Source organism: Mustela erminea, chromosome 13 (assembly GCF_009829155.1).
Source record: "Mustela erminea isolate mMusErm1 chromosome 13, mMusErm1.Pri, whole genome shotgun sequence".
In the NCBI taxonomy this organism is placed as follows: domain Eukaryota; kingdom Metazoa; phylum Chordata; class Mammalia; order Carnivora; family Mustelidae; genus Mustela; species Mustela erminea.
In genome coordinates, this window is record NC_045626.1 from 12,926,043 (window position 1) to 12,933,405 (window position 7,363).

Below are 7,363 nucleotides of genomic sequence, written 5' to 3' on the forward strand. Positions count from 1 at the left end.
GACATGGAGGTCCACCAAAGTTTTTATTTGTGTCATCGCTATAAAAATAATTTTATCTTTACTGTTGAAACTTTTAACCTTTCAAATCTACTACTGAGTTCATACCAGGTGTTTTTCATTGGATAAGTGGAAATTCTAAAAGCTGGAAAGAAAAAGAGAGCCACTGTTGAAATTAGTATAAATGGAGACAAACCATAAAAGACTCTTAATCTCACAAAACAAATTGAGGATAGAGGGGGAGATTGGGTTATGGACACTGGGGAGGGTATGTGCTATGGTGAGTGCTGTGAAGTGTGTAACATGGTGATTCACAGACCTGTACCCTGGGGCTAATAATACATTATATGTTAATAAAAAATAAAAAATTAAATTTAAAAAATTAGCATAAATGATTTCCTAGTTGAAATAGCTCATGACAACTGATACCAAGCTGACGTCAGGTAACTGGGGTGTTCTTCTACTAATGGAACCAACACACCTATCGCTGTTCCTTCATTTGGCCGCTGCCCACAAAAAACTTGGAATTTGGAACCGAAAACAAGCTTGTTAATTTGGAAAAATAGTCCCATGAATATGAATGAGAAACAACACTGCCCAAAGTGCTGCATAAAAGTCCCTTCTCCATGTGGTATTCATACATACAACGGAATAGTATTTAGCCATAAAAAGAAGGAATTCCTACCTACTGCAGCGGCAATGTGGATGGCCCTCAAGAGCATTATGCTGCATGAGATTAGCAGCTAGTGGTTCTCAGGAGTTTCTCACACCCCTTCCACCCAACAACTAGGTCTTATCCCCTGCCTCCCTGTTTGCAGATACTTTTCCCTGCCTTGCCTTTCTCCCCTGGGTAATCCGTCCTGGTCCTATAAAACTCAGTTCTGACGCTGGAGGGTCCCTCAGACTGGGCTGGGAACCCTCCTTCTGTGCTCAGAAGATGCTCTACCCTATTCTCATCCTAGCCAGTGGCTCGTTTCCTACATGGCTATGGCCTCTATGTCTTATTTATGTCTTTCCTTCCCCACATTTCAACCAGTGTCGAACACAACCAATGTCTATCAAACGAGTAAATGAATGACAGAGCTGATGAAGATTTTCTTGATAATTTTGTGGACAAGGTAGAGGCCGGACGTGATAGTCTGCTTTGGTGGTTTCACAGGTGAGCAAGCAGCCTTGCCTATTGGATACTCAATACAATTGTTTTCTAAAAAAGAAATAAATTCATCACTGAGACTGACGCACCTAAAATTATTGAAAAAGCTAGTGTCAAGCCTCTTCACCGCCTATTGTAACTCCATCATTAGCGCTTGGGTTCCCACTGGGATTAATTTTATGGCAAAGAGAACGACGCTCAGGATGGCCTCACATTCGCCCGCAGACTCTCCGGCCAGCAACTTTGCGATGACACGCTGCCAAGAATGGGAAAACCTGTTCTCTACCTGGAAAGCCATTGACCTAATTACCCTACGCATTTCGTTTCTGCTTTTTCCTCAGTCAGCAAAGAATAAGAATTAAGGACAGGGGAATACAGCTCATCTCAGCCTTCCACGACCTGCCTTCAGTGTTAGGTCAAACTTAGTCATCAACACCAGGCTCTTGAAAAAGGAAAGAAGACTTGCTTCTCTGGGTGCAGGACATGAAGTGTTCAGCTCTTGCAGTGTCCAAGCTTTGGTCCTTCTGCATAAAACTCCCTTTAAATTCATGCATTTTCCCTAAAAAAGTCATGGAACTGAAGATGGTGATGATAAGGCCCACTTTTGGACATAGGATGACCAAGGAAGGGGCAAGGGTGAAACCAAGAAGCTCAGTCAGGTCTCAGCTTGTGGGCACAGCAAGCAGCGTGGTCATTGCAACTAGTTCTCAACATCCACACATTTAGGCAGTCTCCCGTCTCTTGGCTATTTTGAGTTGTGCTCCAGTGAAATTAGGAGGGCAAGTATCTCTTCGAGATCCAGATGTCAATTCTTATGGCTAAACTCCCAGAACTGGGATTGCGGGGTCCTAGGATAGTTCTATTTTTAATATTTTGAGGAGCCTCTGTACCACTTTCCACAGTGGCTGCACCATTTTACATTCCCACCAATGGCACGCAGGGGAATGCCTATGTAGTTCTAATGGGCCCAGTTGTAGAGAAGGATCATTCTCTTCACAAAGGAAAATGTTGACTTGATGAGCATGATATCAGCAATGGTAGTAATGGAAATAACGATGACATGATGATGCTTTTATTTCTTTTGCACATTTCGCAGAGAACTGAACAGGGCCCCTGTTAGCCTGGGCAGTACCTTTGTGTGAATTCAGAAGAGGTGACCCTTCCTCCAACTGACACAGCCCCACACCTGGTGTGCAGCTGTATGAATGGAATGGCAGCTTGAGGTCATCCCCCTTACCCGCTCACTAGAGTACCCCTGACACAGCCACATGCAGTAGCACTCATGAAAGGGGAAAAGACTGGGTAGTAAGATACAGGAAAAGAACCAGCTCTGTGTTATAAGTAGACAGAAAATAAATAAATAAAATTATATATATATATATATATATATATATATATATATATATTTACATATATACACACACACGTATATGGTAGGGAGAAAAAGCTGGTTTCATTGCCTTAAAACTTTCCACCTGCAGCAGTAACCTCCTGTCTGGGACTGCTGGAGGAAGAGTCTTTTGACCAATAATGGGAGCTCCAAGAACTGGCCTAAAAGTCTGTCTCAGGTGTTTCTGTCCCCTCCCTCAGTGAGCTGCCACAGCAATCATGCCTCTTCAGTCATGGCCAGGAAAGGCCAACCTTCGTTCCCAGTGTCAAAGAGAAGAGTCAGCTCAGTCAGACCCTTGACCCGGCTCTTGAAGATGGAAGTGGTGGTTGGCTCTGCCTAGATGGTTGAGTGAGGACTGGCTCAAGTTGAGAAGATTTGCCTTGGCCCCAGGGGACTTCCTGCCATCGGTGGGCATCTCAGAGATCACTGCTATCCAGGCTCTCCCTCATATTCAAGTAGCACCTGAGCCCTTGAAAGGGTGAAAGGCTTGGACGCTGGAATCCGGGCTCCCTGCTCGCCTTGCCAGTGCTCTATTCATAGCACCCACCTGGCAACCTGGCAAATCTGGAATTTTCTCTTCAACTTGATGTCCCAGCTAAGTTTGCTTTTCCCAAAACTTGCTTCATGAAGCAATAGTCCTCTGAGTTAGAGTGTAACGAGCAGGTGTAGAGGTCGTAAGTTTAAGAAACAAGGCCCCACGTACTCCCCCGGAGAGCTACAAAGCTTTTTCTCCAAAGCTTAGAAAGTACGGCAGAACCTGTTTAACTTCGTTCAACACAACTTTTGCGTGACTTCTTAAGCATAGATTCCTATTTTCCTATTCCTGTTCCTATTTTCACAGCAGCTTCTCATCCCCACAGAACTCATGATCCTCCAGCTCATTTCAGAAATACTGAATGATTTTTTTTTAAGTCAGTCAAAAAGGTTGTTAGTTCTGAGAGATAGCAGGACAACTCAAACACACGGATTACCTATCCGATCAGATGCTCTTTTACCATCAGTCAAAAGTATGCATTAATATTTACTATTTGTGGGGAGGCACAAAGGAGCTTGTGGGGCTCAATTCAGGCTACGCGGGTCTGGCAATGTTCCTCTAAGGCTGTGAGAAGTTCAAGGGACACATCCCTACGATCTTATCTCTAATGGAGAACAGCGCGATCTACTTATCTATTCCAGAACTTGGGTCAGGCGTAGTCATTTACGGTTCGTAACACACTTTGATCCCCTCACTTGAAAGCCGTCACACACTGGAAGGCGCCATTATCATTGGGCCAAAGATGGGAACAGAAACAGACTCCTTCCCACAGGGATACGCCCATCTACTAAATCTTCTGTGGCAGTTGGGTGGGGCTGAGGAAAAGAATGCCCTAGAAGCAGTTTCAGGTCCAAGAGCTAAAAGCACAGCAGGGAGGCCTTTCAGATCTGGTGTGAAGAGCAAGCAAAGGGCCTACAGGGGACTGAATGTCAACCCTGAGGGAAAAGCCCCGAATTTTTTTTTTAAATATCTATTACATTCAACCAGAAATGTTTGAAAAGCAAACACTACTAGAAATTTTGCTTCCTAGGTAAATCTTCAGCTAATGTTTATCTTTACCTACATTCATTTGTCTTCCATTGAACATGATATTCCATTTTTAACCTAAATAGAAGAGTCAGCTCTTGAGGAGAAACGATTGAATTCATCAAGTAAAAGCTTTTAATAGAATCAAATGCACTGAGGGTAAAAGAAGGGGCTCTGGAGTCCGAGGGGGGGCTGGTGGGGGGCAGGTTTTAATCCTCACAGCACAGCTCACCAGCCACCCGGGCTCGGCAAATTTCTTCATGTCTCAGAAATCTCAATTCCTTTTGCCTCAAGCCAGTCGTCAGGACTGTTGTGGAAGCTGAATTATAATATAGGTCATAGTTAGCCCAGTACCCAGCTTCTAAATGGCAATGGGGTGGATAAAGGTAATAATTGAAAAAAAAATCTTTAGTAATAATTATTTAATAATAATACTACTGGCAATAGTATACCAGCCTTATTTTATATTATAACACACTACTACTATTGTAATTACAGTAATAATTATAATAATAGTAATAGTATTACTAATAAAAGATAGTGAGGAATGGGAGAACCACTTTGGAAAACTGGCTGAATATTTGCATATGGCTCAGGAATCCCGGGTCCCAAGTATGTGTGTGTATAAATAGATAGAAGTTATTTTTTTTTAAAGATTTTATTTATTTATTTGACAGAGGGAGATCACAAGTAGGCAGAGAGGCAGGCAGAGAGAGAGAGAGGAGGAGGAAACAGGCTCCCTGCTGAGCAGAGAGCCCGACGTGGGGCTCGATCCAGGACCCTGAGATCATGACCTGAGCCGAAGGCAGCCGCTCAACCCACTGAGCCACCCAGGTGCCCAGAAGTTATATTTTTATGTGCCCACTTTATCCATGGCCATAGCAAACCAGCACTGGCGTCAGCCCCACAGCCCGGGACACCAAGGTCATCAGGGCCCCCGGTGCCAGGGCCCGCTATGCACCCACATAGTCTGACCTCCTGCTCTTTCCTTCATGTTCCATCCAGTCTGAGCCTCGTGTGCAATCTAGCACCTCATTTTTCTTCCATAAACAATGAGCACATGCTTCTCCTTTCCCTGCCCTTTCTCGTCTTTCCCCATCTGGACTAAGATTCCAGGCCTTTCTGAAATCCCACTTCCTTCTACTGCCTTCTGGGCCCAGCCACCTCCGCAGAGAGACAGGAGGCTGCCAGCAACTGCCAGTTAGCCTAGTGTCCTGATGGGGACCAGCATAGGGACTAACTGAGAAGTTTTGTTTCACTCCGTTTGCCTGGAGGACGGAGACAGACATTGCATCGGCAGCAGTGGGTGGCCTGAGGTCCCATGGGATGCACAAGTGACTGCTCAAAGCCATCCGGGAGGAGCCTACCCCAGGGGTTCAAGGGCCCTAAGTCATAGGAGAAGGAGGTCAGACAGAGCTGCAGACATACCCTGCTAATCACCAATTTGGATGCTTTACCCCATTCCTCTGAGCCCATATGTCCTCCTAAAATATATGGGCATGGTGTCAATCTCCAGGGTGACTGGGAGAATAAGCAGAGGTAGTAACACCCACAAAGCACCTGCCCCTACAACGCCTGGCCCATAAAGATGCTCCGTGAAGGTACCGAGCTGAGCCGGCTCCCGCTAGGCCCATTTGGGTTGACAAGAAAAGGACCGTCGGAATCAGACAAACATCTGGGAACTTCAAAATAGAGAAGATACAGAAGAATTCCTCCAGGCACGTGCGGTGGCCATCTGTGCTGGGGAGAGATGGTGGCTTGGAGGTCAGAGCCCCAGCTCTGGACTCTGTCTACAGGAGTTCAGGTCTGGCCATCAGCTTTCACTAGCCCTGCGCTCTTGTCCTGGTGACCCACCCACTCGGTGTCTCCGTACCCTGGTTTATAAAACAAGGCTGTGTTTCCTCCTCCTGTGGTTTCCTCCTCCTCCTATGGTTGTTGATGACTAAGTGAGTAACCGGTTTATCAGCGAACCAGGCTGGGCAGGTGCCAAGGAAATGGCCCTCTCTCCATGTCCTCTCAAGTCCACACTGCCGCAGCGTCCCTACCCCCCACACCCCCCCCCCACTCCCCTGGACTAAATCCCCTAAACCACATCCTGGAGACTAACACCTCTCCAGTCACTTTCATGTGTAAATAAAGACATCTTCAGAAATGAAAAAGCCCAGATTTCTTCTAAGTGGGAACTTCAGATCCTCTTTTGGCTGAAAGTGTCTCCATCCACCAGCGCTGGGGGCAGGTTGGGGTTTACCATCCCACAGGGGAAGGGAGGGGAGGTGGGCTTCCCCCCCCCCCGCACCCCCCCCCGCCCCCTGTTCTTCTGCTACTTCTTACAACACACAACTTGTGGGGGGGGGGGGGGGGGACTTGGCCTCACTGGTGCAGTTGGAATCCAGCGTGAGAGGTGCCAAATGCAAATGCTGGCTTTTTCTCACGGGATATTCTCCTCCTGGGCTCTTCGGAGACACCCTCCCTGAGCCGACCTTTTGAGCAGCGTCTCAAAGCACTCGCGCCTGCTTCCCTGCACGTCTGGTGGCCGCTGGCACCAGGCCACCTCCCCTCACGGCCTCTGCAGCCCCTTCTCCCTGCTCTGCCTCAGGGACCCCTCCAGCCCAGCTTTCCGAACCTTGGCACTGGGGGTGTTGCGTGGGCATTCTTTGCTCCGGGCCTGTTCGGAGCATCGTAGAATATTGAGAATTCTTGACCATAACATCATGTCTCCTAGGAAACAGAACTGCCCCAGGTGAAAACCACTGGATTAGAGTAGCCCAGGCAAGAGTTAATCAAAAGTTCCAGTGCTTTCCAAATTCCAAGAGACACTCTAAGCTCCCTGAACACTTGGCTTAAAAAGGCGCTAACCCCTTCCGTCCTGTCAACACTCACTAACCCTTTCCGTGCTTATCCCCCGCTTTCTGTTTCTTAGGCTAGAGTGGGTGATGAGCCGAGAGTGGCAAAACGTGGCTTGGGTCACCCCCAGCAACCCTGCACAAATGGCTTTTTTTTCTTTTGGGGGGGTGGGGAGCATTTGTCACTGTTTGTGCTCAGCCGTTACTGAAGCTGGGGACACATTCCATTGGAGCACAGCACAGGGACAGGATGAGGGCTCTGTTGATATTAGGTTCAGGGATACCGTAACTGCCTTAAAACAAATGTACATTGAGAAAAATGTACTTACAAATATTTTGAGCATGTTCAGCTTACTTAATAGAACGAGATTTTGAGGCTGGGCCTGAACTTTTCTGCTGGAGAAAAGCTCCATGTCCTC